Consider the following 17,747-nt stretch of genomic DNA (forward strand, 5'->3'; position numbering starts at 1 on the left):
CCCCAATGGCTTGACCCCAGAATTGCTTCTTACTGCTGATGTGCCTTTCTTGTCATTCTCACATAGCCTAATGATTCTTGGCCATCAGCCCACCCTGTTGGCAAATTTCCTGCAGCTCAACATGAAAATGAACATTCATGAATTAATGATGTTTAGATGAATTAATGACCTTATAGAATTTCTAACTTGATTCAAATAATTTTAGGAAGAAAGTTTAAGGAGATGACTTTAGTTTTTTTGCAAGAAAGGTGTAATGAAATTAGAATCAAGAACAAAATATGCCCCTGCCTCATAGAATAGTTTTAAAAGAAAAGATTACATGATACAGTATACAATGAGCTTTTATTAATTTCCCTAAGCAGAGAAACAAGGTTGGGACATAGTTGTGATCAAGGAAAAATATTCATTCTAGGTCAAGTCCAAGGATAAAACCACAGGTGTGCACTATGATAAAGCAAGGCCATGTGAAACTGTTAGTTGAACTTATAATGAGCTTACAGAATGAAAAACTGCTTTGAATTTACTTTTGGCATCCTTCTGTAGCTTCCCTTTTGTGAAACATTTTATCTATGAGGTAATTTTATAAAAAAACAACTTTGTCTATAATAACAACATAATAATAACAACAACAACAATAATAATAATAATAATAATAAAAAATTACAAGAGAAAAGAAGTAAAGTGTGGTTTTTGAGGCTCTGCACCATTGATTATATATATATGATCTGTGTGTGTGTATGTGTGTGCGTATGTTTCCTTTTATTGGATTTTTTTCTTTATTTAAATTTCAAATGTTATCCCCTTTCCCAGTTTCACCTCTGGAAACTCCCTATCACATTTCCAGACCCCCTGCCTCCATGAGGATGCTGCCCCCACCCACCTATCCACCCACTCCCTCCTGCCTCCCTGCCCTGCCATTCCCCTACACTGGAGTATTGAGCCTTCACAGGACCAAGGGCCTCTCCTCTGCTACCTATGCACCTGGAGCCATGGGTTGCTCCATGTGTACTCTTTAGTTGGTTGTTTACTCCCTGGGACCTCTGGAGTGTCTGGTTGCTTGACATTGTTGTTCATCCTACAGGGTTGCAAACCTCCTCAACTACTTCAGTCCTTTCTCTAACTCCTCCATTAGGGACCCCATGTATATCTATCTGTTTGTTGTAATATATAATATATAATATATATATTATATATATACATATAATACAGACACACACACACACACATATATGTGTGTGTGTGTGTGTGTGTGTGTGTGTGTGTGTTTGTCTGTCTGTGTCTCTGAGTGTGTGTGTGCTTGACTTTCTCCTTTTCATCCTTTCTCTCTGGCTTATGAAGAGTTAATGAACTACAACCTCTCTCCTGGCCAGTGAGGGCCCCTGCTGCTATCAACAGGAGTTAATTGCCAGAAGCCAGTGACTTTTGGCCACAGAAGAGTAAAGAGTGAAAGAAGGTAGAAATTGTAAAAGTAAGCAGTTTTGGCCATGCAATTGAAGACAGAAATTGCCAACAGCAAAGCTGCAGCTTTGACTACAATAGAGAACGCTGTTTTCTCCCTTTTTTTGCTGCCTAGTGCAGTTTACCCTGTGACACCAGGCTGGACTCTGGGGATCCTGATTGGAGGAGCATACCATCATGGTGAAGAAGGTGCGAAGGCAGGATGCCTAAGACCTCTTATCACAGTGTTCACAGATGTGCATCAGTAATGCATGTTGACATTTGCTGGACTTTCCTGATCCTTTCGTCCTTTTTATTCAGGAGGTATAGGTTTACTCAGGGTAAACCTTCACTTCCCTTTAAGTATAGGTTTATGTTATATAACAGTATGTTTATGTTATGTTGTTATGTTTAAATGTTTAATGTTGTGTTATATTCAAGTTATATTGTGTTGTATTGTGTTATGTTTATATTTTATCCTGTTTATGTTGTGTTGTTAGGTTTAATGTTATATTATTTTTATGCTATGTTATGTTATGTTAGGTTAGGTTGTGTTAAGTTATCTTGTGTTGTATGATGTAGGATATTCTAAGCACCAGGCAGGTTGACAGTGAACATTAGCTATCCCAAGAACCAACACTATTATTTTTATAAGGAAGATACTCAGTCAAAAAGCCCGGTGCCACCACAATCAAACGCAATGTTATCTCTTTTATAGAAAAGCATATACAGGAATAGAAGCGTAAAATTAAGACCTCCCCCACCCCTGTGTTCGTTGCCATTATCTATGAATCTCTTTCTCCAAGACAGATTCCAAGGGGCTCCAGGACACAGCTGAAAATGACCTCACTCCATCATGCTCAAGAAACTGCAGTGGCAGACCTGTCGTCTTACAGCACAATCTAAAGGAGTCCACACTTTAGTGCTGGATGAAAAACTCACTTGGTTCCATCCATCACTAGTGAGAGGCAGGAAAACAATTGGATGTGTGTCCTGGGCACCTTGGTCCTGGTCAGGCTCACTACGTTTGATGCTATTCCTAATGGAAGAAGGAGAAGTAAATACCCTACTGCGGATAATATGAACCTTGTGGGTCTTGATAGATAAATGTAACTTTTATGAAGTTTATGGATTATTCCTCAGAGAAAGCCTGCAATATGTCTGCAGACAAGCATTCAGTGCCCTGCTAGCTTGCTGGGCAGGATGATAAGTAAAGCAAGCACCTGTGCTCAAGGGAAGAGCTGCAGTTGATCTTTAATGGTCTGGTCAGAGGAGACCTTCAGTTCAAAGGATGAGGAATGAGGTTCTGTAGCATTTATAGTTTCCCTTGGCCTGGTACTGTCCATCTGTTATTGCAGGCGAGGCCTTCATTGATCTTTTCTCCCAGCTGTTATTTATTCTCTCCTTTTAGCCTCAGCAAAGGAGGAAGATGAAGGGTCTAGGTACTTTGTCATTCTCCCAATACTTCTAAGCACTAGAGCACTTTTTAAACAAGAAAACCAATAATTATTCTCTTTGGTGCTACCCATTACATTCTGCTACCCTCAGGAGTCCAAGGGCTGCTGCCCCTTGTATAGCTATAGATTGTACAGGGTTGGAATTGGTGGTTCAAAAACATTTCATTTTTCTCCTTTTCACTCTCAGTGACTTCTGTACTCCCTAGCAGAGCTGTACTGCTTAGATCTTTCCAAAATACAGCTAGCCATCCACTTCCATGAACATTCCTTCACTCTTGACTATGGTTCTCTTCCTGGTCAACTTCACTAGATTACAAAGGTGATATCTTTGTGTCATGACAATTTGGGAAGTTTCCTTAGTATTAAAAATATGCATCAAAATCCTCCTTGATGCTTCTCCTTGCAGTAGCTGACAACTAATACAGAGAATAACAGAATGTGGATACTCTCAGTCCTAGAACAGACATACACAATTCCCTCATGGCTCTGGAATCTTCATAGAAGAGAGGGCAGAAAGATTATGCAAACCAGAAGTGATAGATAGCATGAGGAAAGATATGTTTTCTAGACTGAATAGGGCAGTTGCACATATGACCTCACAGTGGTTGCTATAGCATGCATAAGACATTGGCAAGCTCAAGTCAGACAAAATTTTAGTATAGAAAGAGGAAACTGTATCTGTGATCCCATCATCAGTTGCTATTTCTATTTGATACCTGCTAGGAGAAGGGGAATCAGTTTTCCTTAATGGTAAGAACTCCTGGTAAGCCGACCACATGCCAAAATAGGTCCCATTCCCAAACTTTAAAATGAATTAAGATTAAAAGACCTTGAATCAGTGAGCTGTACTGTATAACTGAGTCCTAGCCAGGTTACTCTAAGCATACAAATAGAATTCCAAGACATCTGAGAGCCAGGGGTTAAAAGGTAGTGAATCTCAAAGACCACTCAAACAGAAGCAAGGAAGGCAGGATTTGCTTAAAAAGCACAGAGCACAGTACAGGCAAGAATCCCAGAGGTAGAGAAAGCGGCTTCTGCAGAAGGATATAGCACTCTAAATGCCATCATCAATTTAGGGCGTATCACACAGTTCAACATTTCCCATCACACCTAACGAGGCAGTGGTCGAAGAGGAGGCCCGGGACCTGATCAGAAACCTGATCAGGGGACTTTTAGTTTCATGATGATAAAAGCCTGTGAGGTGTGATGAGATTTATTTTTGAAACAACTCAGTCCATAGTCTTGACCAGCTATTTAATGTAAGATGATGACCTATATATTAAAATCCTCCCCTGCAAGTGACATAGATAGTATTTGGCCAGGAGAGCAATTGAAGTGTTGATATTCAAAGTGTAGCTCCCATCATGAAGTACCTTACAGGTTGGAGAGACAAAGCTGAGGAAATAACAAAGTGCAAGGGTAGGAAATTGCCTCAGGAGGCAGAGAAAATGGAGCATGAAGTTGGAATTGTTGCTAACCTGTCACAAAGTACATGACTGGGAAGAAAACTTACCTACAGTGAGGTTACAGAGAATGTCAGCATGAAGTAATGGAAATGAAGCCAGTGTGGCCAAACCTAGCATCCCTGTGAACCCCTAATTAAGGAAGTGTGAACTCCCTGGTCCCTTTGTTTAATGTGTGGCTTTCATTTATAATTAGAGACATGAAGTGAATCTTCAGCTCTGATTGCTATGACAAATAGATCTATAAAAAGGCCTTTCTTGCCTCTGCCTCAAATACCTATTATGGACCTATTAGTGAAAATTTAAATGGTAATTTTTTAATTTATAATTTTTATGCTTGGACTGTAGCATCAACAGATATTTATTAATCTTCAGTATTTTTCCAAGCAATACTTTGACACTAAAAGCTCTTAAAATGAGATGAGGCAAAATTAGAGTCGTAAAATATATCTTATTGACCAACAGCTCTTCTAGACTGTAAAATTCCACCAGTGTTGAGGGCTATTAGCGCCTAAGCATTGCAGTATGCAAAATTTTTTATGATATAAATTTGAGATTGTAGTAAAGCCATAACTGAGATTTCACGATCCCCAGGAATTCTGTCTGAGACTGTGAAAAGTTAATTAGAGACAAAATAGACATTCAGATCTACCTGGTGGAAAAGCTTTGTTTTTCAATTTGATAGTATTTGATATTATTATGGCAGATCTAGGAAGCACAATTGGGAAATACGAGACTTAGGACTCCCCATTTGATGTGGACTCTGCCAAAACCCATCTCCTACCAAACTGACTCAGGATAACCTTCAACTACCACAAAAGTCTGAGTATAAACTAGACTTCAGGGAAAAAACACAAAACCCCTGAGCCAAACAATATGTCATATTGTCTGTCAGCAGGACAACGGTAATTACGTTTTAAAGTTTCTGAATTCACACTTCCTCTTTTTCCCTAATGGATTTTCAACAAAGACCCTCTTAAGATATAAAATTAGTAACACTGACATTCCTCATCACTTCGATTCTGTTCTTTTAGCCTTGTTGGACAACAGGCCATATCTATAGAACTCAATATGATTAATGTACCCTGAAACTGGATATGGCCTCCCAACATTTTGCACCGTCCCAGATATAATCTCTAGTTAGTCCATGCACATGTGCTTCAGTTGTCTGTCCTGACAGAGTTCACTGGGAAGGGAGTGCTCTGTTAATAGTTTGTGTGTGCTTACTTAAGTTTATTTACATAGCTTTCTAATCATGATTTCCTTAATTCAAACAACCTCCTTTGGATCATTGCTTTCTTTGTTCATACATGTATACATAATAGTACATAGAAATTGAAGTAAGGTTGTTTACAGTTTCCGACTATAGTCAGCCCCATTTCTTCAGGTCCTTAGATCTCAGGGCCAAACAACAAGATCTGTATAGGTTGGCAAAAAGTTGACAGCAGGGAATTTTATTTATTTCTACATGAAATACTCAGAAAAGTCAAACCAATGGATGCAGAAGATAACTAGCGACTAGAGAGATACATGCAGAGTAACTCTAACCCAGTACAAGTGATCTTGATGGGACGGTTAGAATTAGAAAGTTCATCGGGGGAATGTTTCAAAACAGCTCCGTAAATACAACACAAACTGTTAAGGTTAAACTCAGTGTGTACGTAAAATCAGAGAATTCAATGATAAAGAAACCATATTTCAATAAACTTGCTAAACATATTGAAAATTTATTCAATATTAAAAGAAAATCCAAAGACTGATGTGGCAGAAACGTTACTTGCTTTGGGATCCTGATGTACAAAATGGATAGAGTGCTTCTGCCCACATTAACAAATATTCACTTAGGATTTATCCTCCCACGTGAGACCAACTGTTTATTACTATTATTCAATAGGGCCCGATACCTTGTTTGAATTGCTCCTCTTGGGGAATTTGTGAGGCATAGATTTCCTGTTGCTTGTCCATTGACTTTTTAGTTCCTAAGATCTTGACAATAGGGACTCGATATGTGCTCCAGGTTTAAAACAATCAGAGGAAACAAACAAAAACCCATTGCTTGCTGGGTTTGAGGGAAATTTGATGGAGGCAGGTACATGGTTAACATGGCTGCCACGGATAGAATGAAATGATTTTCATCCAGTGTTCTTTTCAAAACAATTTAGGTAGATGTTATATGTCCTTCCTTTCCACTTCTCAGGCACAGAGGAGCATTTGAGCTCCAGGCGCCATGACAATACTCATTTGCCACGCAAAGAACTGCTGCAGAAACCGGAAGTCATGCTGCAGAAACCGGAAGTCATGCATAACAAGCCTTTTCCAGGGAAGATGAAGAGCACACTGAAGAGGAAGAGAAACATTCGGTAAAGCAGTAGTTTCCTCCGGGATTCCTAGAAAACTAGCTACGCTGCCTCTGCAGATGCCTCAAAACACGAACACAGTTTTATCCACGTTCTAGATTTGCCTAATCAGAAATTGAAGGTGATAGCCCGAATTTAACTGCAAATTAAAAATCCTTTCAGGTGATTTTGGGCTACAGTAGGTTGACAACTACTAATATGAACGCAAGATCATAATTTGCACATAATTTGCAGCATGAGTAGGACCATGATACAGAGCTACATTTTAGATTAACATATAGTATTTAGTGAATGGCAAGTGTCCGAGCCTTAGGTTGTCTGTAGGCTAGGTGGTGATATTATCAAACCATAGAACTCAATTTTTTTTATAGCACTGTAACTTGACTTGTTTAACAGTCCTTGTCTTACTTAGGGGTGAACAGACACCATGACCAAGGCAACTCTTAGAAGGACAACATTTAGTTGCACCTGGCTTACAGGTTAAGAGGTTCACTTGGTTCAGGTGGAAACATGGCAGCATCCAGGCAGGCATGGCACAGGAGGAGCTGAGAGTTCTACCTCTTCATCTGAAGGCTATTAGCAGAATACTGGCTTCCAGAAAACTAGGAGGAGGGACTTAAAGCCTATACCCACAGTGCTGTGACAACCTACTCTAACAAAGCCACACCTACTCCAATAGGGTCACACCTCCTAATAGGGGCACTCCCTGGGCTGAGCATGTACAAACCATAGCAGTTCTCATGAGTGGAAACCATGTCATGGTGGTTGAGTTGTTTTCTTTGCTTAGGACTTCATACCTGTCAATTGAAAATAATGTTACTTAGGAAACATACTTGGGTTTACTTGAGTCGTGGATAAGTTTCAAATCCCAAGGATGATTGGACTGAGAACCCTAGTCCTTTTGTCTTTAAATCCTTCTTATACTTTGAATAGGAAAAATATCTTTATCTCCCATGATCGACTTTTTTGCCTCCCCCTTCTTCCTTCTATCACAAGTCATAGACTATTTATTGTTATTTTAAAGATCTTGTGACTATATTAGATACATGCTAAAGCTTTCTACTTTTGGATCAACTTATTAGTAACTTTACATATGCAAATCATTTTATGATGTAATATGGCATACTTGCAAATATATTTCCCCAAGGTCACAGTGTGGAGTCATAGGGATGGCATGAGAGGGACATTAGGCTTACAATTCCCACATTGTGAGCTCCCTAAGACAGTACCATTTATATAGATGCTTTGGAGGGCATAAGGTAGGTATGATTAAAATTGACATTACTGATTCTCTGAGAAAAATACCTGTAAAGAACTGACTACTACATAAAACTTCTTTGAGTAACTAGGACTCACCTAATTCTTAGATTGTAGAATCATATCTTCCTGAATATGGAATAATCCATACCTCTAAGTCAACTTGACTGGATAAAATAAAGAATTCCAGCAAATGATATTGATTATGAAATGAAAATGACGGTCACAAAATAATGTCAAGGGTGGGTTTGGAATTTGTTTCATATCTTAGGGTCAGATTTTCACTGATCACTACTGAGAAGTCTTGTGTTACTCACTCTCACATAAAACTTTAGATATACCCAAACAAATACTTTGTTGAAATAATTGACAGTTAAAATTGAAATAATTTACTGAATATCTTCTTTTAAATATTTTACATACCCATTTAATCAATATCATTGGAAATAGTCTGTAGCAATTGGGGGAACATACAGGATCCTCCATTCTGACCAATATTGCAAAAAGATAACCCATTTCTGTCCCTATTTGATTTGGTAATATATGATCTATAGCTGGGATACTCTCTCCCCATTATATGGCAACTCAATTTAAATTCCTTTTATATAGGTATATAATTTAGGACGAGTCTATAATAGTAGGTTTTCATATGTTTTTTCAAAAGGCCATTATTGTCAGTTACCCCTCACCATATTTCTTCCTCTATCTTGCTCTCCCATCCCTGACCTATTTAATCCACTTCTTCTTAATTTCTCTGTATCTCCTTATAATGCTAATGCTACATTTAATATCCTTGTCCTTGGAAGATCCCCTCCTACTCTCTTATTGTCCCTTACTAGTCACTTAACTTCTGTGGGCATTCTAAATGAAGCATACAACAGCCTTTCTCTCAAGACTCAAAGGTATATGCAAAAGAAGGGCAGAAAGCTTATAAGAACTAGAGATGGTAGACGATTTTAAGAAAACAGCAGCATTTTCCAGACAAAACAGGTCATATCCACACATGAACCTGCAGAGACTGGGGTAATATGTACAAGACCCACACAAGCTCAAATCAGACGAAATCCCAGGATGGAGAAGGGAGTGATAACAAAGTCCTATCCCAGTCAGGAAGACAAACAAGAATAATAAACAGCTGTTAGGAGAACTAAAATAAGTTGACTTTGTTGGAGTGACACTGGTCATTGATCAACTCCACTCAGTGGTAAGACAGGCCCCATGCTCTGGAATAGTTAGCCCACACAAACTTAATGTCTAGTAATTTCTTTTTCTCTTGTTCTTGTTGTTTTGTTTTTAAGAGGGAAAAGAACAAGAAGTTGGGTGGGTATAGATGAGGGAGAATCTAGGAGGAGTTGAGGGACAGAAAAGAATGTAATAAAAATATACTGTATGGAATTCTCAAAGAATAAAAGTCCAATTTAATCACTAAAATATATAAACCTGGCTGGGGATTTAGCTCAGTGGTAGAGCGCTTACCCAGGAAGCGCAAAGCCCTGGGTTCGGTCCCCAGCTCAAAAAAAAAAAAAAAAGAAAAATAAATTTAAAAAAATATATATATAAACCTGAATATTAAATTTGAAACATGAGTTAGGTTTCTAGAAAACGTTATATTTTCAACACAAGTGACAGCACAAGATGATAAGGATGTGGAACAAGGGGAATAGTCCAACATTGTTGGTGGAAATGCAAACTTATACGACCCCTGTAAAAATCAAAATACTGGTTCCCCAGAAAACTGTGGATCAAACTACCTCAAGACCCAGCTATACTACTCTTGGACATATACCCAAAGGATGATTAGTTCTACTACAAGGACACTTGCTTAACAGTGCTCATAGCTTTATTCATTATTTCCAGCAACTGGAAACAATCTAGATATACCTTAATTGAAGAGTAAATGAAATATGGTACATTTATAAAATGGAGTATTACTCTGGTTAAAAAGAAATGACATCACAAAATATGCAGGCAAATGGATGAAACTTCAAAAATATTATCTCAAGTGAGGTAACCGAGGATCAGAAAGACAAATATGGTATGAACTCACTTGTAAGTGAATATTAGCTGTAACAAATTATAATCAGGCTACAGTCCATAGATCCAGAGGGGTTAGGTAAATAGGAGGAGGCCATAAGAGGAAGCACAGGTTTTCCTGGAAAAAATAGTAGACTAGATTCTCCATGTGCCTTGTGGGGGTGGGGAGGGGACAGGAACAGGAGAGATTGTGCATGGGTGGGTAGAGGGAGAGAGTTCAGGGAGAGGTAGGCAAATTTGGGAGGCATTTGTGGCTGATGTGGAAACCTACTGTGGTAGAAACTGTGGCCCTTATGAGGGTAACACTTGAATACTCCTACTAATGGAGGATTTATAGTCTGAATTGTCATCTTTTGTAGTGAGGCAAGGCTTCCAGTGGAGGCCTTGGGTTACTTTTAATTAAGTTGATTGGCTGAGATCCCTAAGCAACCAAGTTTGATGCTAGGACAGAAGGTTGCTTTATGAAATCTGAAAATGGGGGCCTATTCCCGAGGGCAATTTCCTTCCAGTTCATTGAACACAGAGAAGTTGAGCTGATGCAGGCTTGGAGTCTTCACTCCTACATTCTAGTCTCTGTCACAATAGGTACTCTGTGAGCTATGCAAAGAGAATCCTAGACACCAACCCAGTCCCAAGACCTCAAACTTACAGCCTGTCCAGCTCGCAGGATGGGCTGGGCCAGTTGTGGTAAAGAACTTGTGAGTGAAGCCAATCAGTGTCTGATTTAACTTGAGGCCTACTCCTCAAGAAGGAGCTCATACTGAACACTGCCTGAATGACTAGGAACTGGATGTTGGATACCTCAGAGACGTAAGGATACTTTGCTATACTCACAGATCAGTGCCTAGCCCAATCATTATCAGAAAGACTTTCTCCAGTAGAAGATTGGAGCAGGTGCAGAGACTCCTAGCCACATAGGGAGAGAGGGAGGGAAGGAAGGAAGAAAGGAGAGAGAGAGAGAGAGAGAGAGAGAGAGAGAGAGAGAGAGAAGAGAGAGGAGAGAGAGAGAGAGAGAGAGAGAGAGAGAGAGAGACTCTATTGGAGGTCTCCATCAAGTCCCTCCCCTCAGAGATGGGGAACCCCGCAGAAGAGAATAGAAGGTAAGAAAGATTGTAGGATTCAGAGGTTATGGAGTAGAACATGGAACCAGGAGAACATGGTCCACTGAATTAACTAAACAGGGATCACTTGGGTTCACAGAGACTGAAATGGTAAGCATATGTCTGCACCAGGTCCTCTGGAAAGATGTTATGGCTGTTAGCTTGGTGCTTTTGTGGGATTCCTAGCAGTGGGAGTGGGTGAGTCTCTGACCCTTTTGCCTGCTCTTGAGATCTCCCTCCTTGCCCCGCCCCACACAATAGCTCTCCTGTTCCTGTCCCCTCTGTCTCTCCAATACACACCGGAACCTAGGCACGCGGAGAATCTCGTCTTATTCATTTCTGAGGGAAACCCGTTCTTCCCCCTGTAACTCTCCTCTCTACCTAACCTTTCTGGATCTGTGGATTGTAGCCTCCCCTCCTATTAGTTGCCTTGTCCAGCCTCAACATGAGGACTTCTGCCTTGTCTTACTGTTTTTTGTCCTGTTTGGCTGTTATCTCTTGGAGGCTTGCTATTTTCTGTGAAGAAAATGGAGCGGCCTTATGTATGGAGTAAAGGGGAGTGTCTGGGAGGCAGGGAGGGAAACAGAGATTAAGACGTATTGTATCAAACAAGAATCTATTTTCGATTAAAACTTTTAAATGTTAAATTTTCAGATCTTTCCCAATTCACAATCTGAATATACTTATCTATTACATGAATATATTTTAATTAAAATTTATATCTTCTGGTGATTATTTTTGACATTTATTTTAACTTCCAAGGAAGAAACTGGTGAGCAGGTGAAGGGTAGTATCTTTTCTGCTATGATGGTAGAGTTATATGCTCTATGTTTTAAAAAGTCCGTTATAAAGCATTTTCTTCTGGCCTTTGTGTTTATCCTTCTGCTGCTTATAAACATGGTTGCAAAATAAAATGACCTTTCAGAGCTCCCAAATATAAAACTACAAAATGGATCATCAGCTCTATATTGATGGTAGATTTAAAAAAAATATTTCATAGAGAACATGAAGCAAGTTCTGTTTTCTGATAAGTATATATATATATATATATATATATATATATATAAACATTGTGTTTGGTTTTCTGTGTTTTTTGAGGGAGAAAAAGAGAGAGAACATGAACTTGAGTTAGTACAGAGGTAGAAGAGAGCTGAGAGGAGATGGGGTGTGTAAAAATATAAGAAAAATATACTGTATGAAAAATTAAATAAAATATTACAGAAATAAAATAGTCTTTAGTTTACAAAAGCCACAAACATAGAGAAAACATATAGATAATCTAGATTATTTTAAAATGTATACATTTTGGCTATTAGCCCAAATGCTTGAATTACCCTAGATGCCTAGAACAAATGAAACTCAAGACGGATGATCAAAATGTGAATGCTTCACTCCTTCTTTAAAAGGGGAACAAGAATACCCTTGGCAGGGAGGAGAGAGGCAAAGATTAAAACAGAGACTGAAGGAACACCCATTCAGAGCCTGCCCCACATGTGGCCCATACATATACAGCCACCCAATTAGACAAGATGGATGAAGCAAAGAAGTGCAGACCGACAGGAGCCGGATGTAGATCGCTCCTGAGAGACACAGCCAGAATACAGCAAATACAGAGGCGAACGCCAGCAGCAAACCACTGAACTGAGAATAGGACCCCTGTTGAAGGAATCAGAGAAAGAACTGGAAGAGCTTGAAGGGGCTCGAGACCCCATATGTACAACAATGCCAAGCAACCAGAGCTTCCAGGGACTAAGCCACTACCTAAAGACTATACATGGACTGACCCTGGACTCTGACCTCATAGGTAGCAATGAATATCCTAGTAAGAGCACCAGTGGAAGGGGAAGCCCTGGGTCCTGCTAAGACTGAACCCCCAGTGAACTAGACTGTTGGGGGGAGGGCGGCAATGGGGGGAGGATGGGGAGGGGGACACCCATAAGGAAGGGGAGGGGGGAGGGGGATGTTTGCCCGGATACCGGGAAAGGGAATAACACTCGAAATGTATATAAGAAATACTCAATAATAAAAAAAAGAAATTCAAAAAAATGTATACATTTTAAAGGCTTACCAGGCTAGAGTGATGGCTCAGCAGTTAAGAGCACTGACTGCTCTTCCAGAGGTCCTGAGTTCAATTCCCAGAAACCCCATGGTGGCTCACAACCATCTGTAATGGGATCTGATGCCCTCTTCTGGTGTGTCTGAAGACAGCTACAGTGGTCTCACATTTATAAAAGTTTTACAAGAAGTATAATTTTTCATATATATGTAATATATATATTATATATATGTCACAAAGTGTAAATACATACCCCAGCAAAAGCGTTTAGCTTTTAGAAAGCATGGACTTGGGATCCTGCATGCTCTTTTCCATAGGGAGTGTTTGCATTCCTTTTTGACTGACACATGAAATGTGAACACTTTTGACAAGTATTTATTTGAATAGTTACTGTATTTTGTAGGGTTTCTAGGCATAAGAACATAGCTACAAAGGAAAAACTCTGAATTTCTGAAGGTCATATTCAATATTCAATGACGTGATGGACTTACTGATGGAAAATGCACAAGACATTTTGGAATCGTTGTCCAAATATTCCAATTAGAGCTCTGACATCTAGTATTGCTTCATAGAGCGAAAACCCTAAGTCTTTCTGAGTCGTAAACATCTGATTGGAAGGGCCCTGGGTTAATTTCCTTGATTCATATAAACACTGATGAATAGGAATAAATTACTATGTAAAGTGGTTCTTAGAGTGTTTGAAAAATGAGAAAACAAAAGCCTAGCGGTGAGCATGGCGTCACACACCTGTAGCTCCAATATTTGGTAGGAAGGGTAGAAGAGAACCACAAGTTCAAGGTCAGCTTGGGCTACACAGTGAGAGTTCTTCTTAAATTTCTCAAAGAAAATTCTACCTGAGAGGAACAGCCAGAGCTTGTCAAATACAGAGGCGAACGCTAGCAGCAAACCATTGAACTGAGAACGGGGTCCTGTTGGAGGAATTAGAGGAAGGATTGAAAGAGCTGAAGGGGCTTGAAACCCCGTAAGTACAACAACCAAGCAGAGCTCCCAGGGACTAAACCACTATCCAAAGACCATACATGGACAGACCCACGGCTCCAGCCGCATATGTAGCAGAGAATGGCCTTGTTGGGCACCAGTGGTAGGAGAAGCCTTTGATCCTGCTAAGGCTGGATCCCTCAGTGTAGGAGAATGTCGGGGGCAGGGGGGTGGGAAGGGAAGGTGGTTGGGGAGGGGGAACACTCTTATAGAAGAAGGGGAAGGGAGTGGGATGGGGGCTTATGGTTGGGATACCAGGAAAGGGAATAATATTTGAAATGTAAATAAGAAATATCCAATTAAAAAAGAGTATAAGAATTTATTCAATTTATTTATTACTTTTATATGCTGAAGAAAAATACCAAAATTAGGGAAAACTAATGTAATTTTAAAAATTACTTGTTTTTACTTTGTACATATGAGTGTTACCAGCATGTATGTCTAGTGACAATAGAGGCAAGAAGAGGGCATTGGATCTACTGTAACCGTAATTGTAGACGGTTATGAGCTCCCATGTAGGTGTTGAGAACCAAACTGTAGCCCTCTACAAGAGCGGCACGCATCCTTAACTACTGAGCCATATCTCCAATGCTGGTTGTTTTATTTTTAAGACTGCATCTTACTCTATAGCAGAAGCCAGCCTACAGCTTACTACATAGTTCAGGCTATGTAGCTATACTTAGCTGAAAACCTACTGCCTTATTCCCCTGCTGCCCTTGAATTACATTTATGTGCCACCATATAGGGCAAACTATACTCGATACCTGAGATACATGAGTTTGTGGAGACCAAGATTATAGATTGATTTAAACACATAATACAAATTGGCCTCAAGGATGTTAAAAGTGGCTCTAGGACGTTCTGAGACCTACACTTAATAGATCTGGCACAGCTCCTGCAGTGGGATATTCCGGCAAGCCCTATTTAGAGACTGATGTTACTAGTTTGGGACTCAAGGAAGGACCCTTTTGGGAAGGACCCTCTTTGCTCTATTTAAAAAGGTTTGAGGAAAGTGTGTCGCCCGCAAGTGCAAGCCAGTGTTTGTCGGCTCCTTGGGTCCCTACTTTGGGTTTGCACTAACCTAAATGACTCCAGTGGTTGTTTTTAACAGTGCTGTTTGTCTGAGCCAATCGGTGTGTGACTTGAAAGAAACCACGGACTGAGAAATTCTTGTTCTGCTATTGCCCCAACAAAAGTGAGCCAGGGATCAAAGTGGTCCAGTGTGTTTTCTAGTATGGACTTTCTTTCCTCACAGAAGGAATGCCTCATTTTTATAGAGGTCTGGAGAGAGAGAAAAAAAAAGAAAAAAAGAAGTGACACATCCCCAAGAGTCCTCCACCACAAACCACGAAAGAGATAAACACAGGGCTTGATGGGAAGCAGCAGCACACTGAGCTCTTCACTAAGAAGCTATTAAAAGAACAGAGTAAGAACCACTTGCCAAGCCGACGAGCCTAATTTCTCACTTGCACTGAAGCATTTGCAATTGTGTCATTACCAGTGCAGATCTGTTGTTCTCACACTGATGTATCGTCACAATACCTAGATATGTCAGGATAGCAAATTTGAGGAAGAGTGCTTGTAGGATGACGAAAATTTCCTATTAGTTTTTCTGAAACGGTAAGTGCAAATACTTCATTTACTCTCCGTCCCCTTTTCAGCTTGCATTTAATATCAGAGCAGCATCCCATCAGATCCACAGTGGTGATTGCATAGTTACATTGCGTGCTCTGCTGTTTCTTGATTATAATTGAGTCACTTACCCAAATCTGAGGAAAGGCAGGAAATCAACCATTTGCGATGAATAATTCCTGCAAATTGAATGCAAGACTGCATTTTATAAATGCAGATTAGGTAGTAGTTCACATTCTTGCGAAGAGCCCTCCAGGTAGACCGTAGTACGTGATGTCACGTGGTAACTCATCCGTTCAATGCCCGTAAGATTGTGCTTGTCCCAGTTTATCCAACACAGTTATGCTGTACAGCTGTTACCCTAGTTAATATTTGTCATAGGCAAACCCACCTGGCTAGAGAGATAAATAACACGGACAGCTCTGGCAACGTGCATACAACATATGTAGCTCTTCAGGGGTGGGTAGTATGGCTTTTCGGAAATCCCAGAAATTTCAGTTAGACAGCCCTGCCCTTAAACTCCAACTTTGCTATGCATTAATTATACAAATTCGCTGACGATATTTTCATTTTTTTCTTATTATACAGTTCTGTGTCTTTATACATAGGATGTAAATGCTCTGACTTACATATTAAGATTATTATAAATACTGGGGTCTGCACAGATGGCTTAGTAGTTAAAAAACACTGGCTGTTCTTGTATGAGATCAAGATACCCTCTGATTAATTTCCAGCACCCAAATGGTTGGCTGGCAGGCATCTTAATGCCATTCAGGGGATCCCAATGACTTTATGGTGTCTCAAACCACTTGTAACTTAAGTCACAGGGTATCTGACGTCCCCTCACATCACAGGCACCAGGCAAGAATGTGCTGCCCGAACATACATCCAGGCAAAACACCCACACATGCGAAAACATGAAATTTGACAATATTATTATTAATATTGATTAAATATTTCACACAAAATATACGGCACATTACATGTAAAGTTTTTAACAAAAGGTAGCTATAATAGTATATACTTATGTGTTTACATAAATAGATAAAATTAGAAAATAAAACAACATCCTTTCCTGGCATTTGCCTTTAGAAAATTACCTTCATTTTAATTTACTTATTGTTTGTATTGATTTATTTATCATTTAAAATTTAATGCAATATTTTGATAATTTTCACCTTTCTACCCAACTGTTTTTTCTCTTTCTCTCAAAGGAACACCCCTCAAAACAAACAAACGAAACAAACTCAGTTTAACAAAATAACTCAATGAGATACAATTTATCAAAACAAGCAAAGCCACACACAAAATATCATGGGTTCCATTTTGTGCTGGCTGATTACTCCTGGGCATGTGGCTTGCCCTGAAGTAGACTTCATATACCCAGAGACAATTCACTGAATGAAACTGATTTTTTCCTTACCCGGCAGGTGCGGCAGGTATTGGTTTCAAGCAGCTTCTTGGTTAGGAGTAGGATGTCTTTATCAAATCCATCCCCCTCAAGGCTCAGGTATCTATAGGGAAAAGGAGGCAAAGAGATTGTAAGAGCTATAGGTGGTGGGTGGCTCCAAGGAAACTGTCTTCCTGACACCACAGGACTGATGCACACTTCAAATGAACAAAACCTGAACCGTATGTACTTTACAACATCAGTGCTGAAATTCTAGCTAGTAAGAAAATGCTCAAGTATAAATTCAAATCGTGAGCATTTGAGACAACATACAAATGCATTTATTTCTTGCCATTTTTTTTCTGCTAATACCTCATAGTTAAAGACTTGATTCACCTTTGTCCTGCTGGCTCTGTCTGCCTGCCTGCCTGCCCGTCTGTTTCTCTCCTCTCTCTTTTTCTGTCTCTGTGTCTATATCTCTCATGATTATTTTTAATTTATTCCTCCTTCATATATTACATTCTGACTACATTATCTCTTCCTCCCAGTACCTACTCCCAAATTC

At 39.7% G+C, this 17,747-nt stretch overlaps 1 long non-coding RNA gene across 5 annotated transcripts in view; it reads left to right on the forward strand.

Annotated features, from left to right (window-relative positions):
- The first annotated feature begins 3,552 nt into the window (after nucleotides 1-3,552).
- LOC102548009 (uncharacterized) overlaps nucleotides 3,553-17,747 on the forward strand; it is a 68,405-nt gene continuing 54,210 nt past the window's right edge. For 2 of the 5 annotated variants that reach the window (XR_015643523.1, XR_015643521.1), the window contains exon 1: nucleotides 10,633-10,815. This is a non-coding gene — a long non-coding RNA (uncharacterized LOC102548009). Of the gene's footprint in view, nucleotides 3,645-6,554; nucleotides 6,718-10,620; nucleotides 10,816-17,747 lie in introns of those variants that run through there. The other 3 variants (XR_015643522.1, XR_015643519.1, XR_015643520.1) reach the window with 3 other exon arrangements.

Source organism: Rattus norvegicus, chromosome 19, assembly GCF_021556685.1.
Source record: "Rattus norvegicus strain SHRSP/BbbUtx chromosome 19, alternate assembly SHRSP_T2T, whole genome shotgun sequence".
NCBI lineage: Eukaryota > Metazoa > Chordata > Mammalia > Rodentia > Muridae > Rattus > Rattus norvegicus.